This window comes from Elephantulus edwardii, unplaced genomic scaffold, assembly GCF_000299155.1.
Source record: "Elephantulus edwardii isolate Elephantulus edwardi_28Jun2011 unplaced genomic scaffold, EleEdw1.0 scaffold00092, whole genome shotgun sequence".
Lineage (NCBI taxonomy): Eukaryota > Metazoa > Chordata > Mammalia > Macroscelidea > Macroscelididae > Elephantulus > Elephantulus edwardii.
The window spans coordinates 3,255,361-3,255,882 of NW_006399842.1; positions in this window are offsets into that span (position 1 = coordinate 3,255,361).

Genomic DNA, 522 nt, shown 5'->3' on the forward strand with positions numbered 1-522 from the left:
TGAGATGGCTAGGTTGACACAGGATAGAAGAGCGTTTAGAGCTCTTGTACGTAGGGTCGCTATGAGTCGCAAGCACTCTATGGCACATAACAACAACAACAATATGCCAAATGATCTTAATTAAGCTGAGTCTGAGCCCTTAAATAACAAAGGTAGGTGAGAAATCGGAGTGGGAATGTGGGTGACCTTTATGTGCACGGGATTTTCCCCCAGCCCCCCTTGCCTTCAAACTCTGGGTAAATTCCTGTTCGAGTTAGGATTTTACCAGATAGGATTATTTCTAACTCGAGGCAGCACCTGATTATCTGAGTTTTCAGTAAAACTTTTGGACACACACACACACACACACACACACAGTAAAACTTTTGGACACACAGACACACACACAGTAATACTTTTGGACACACACACACACACACACACACACAGACAGTAAAACTTTTGGACACACACACACAGAGTAAAACTTTTACACACACACACACACACGCACCTGATTATCTGAGTTTTCAGTAAAACTTT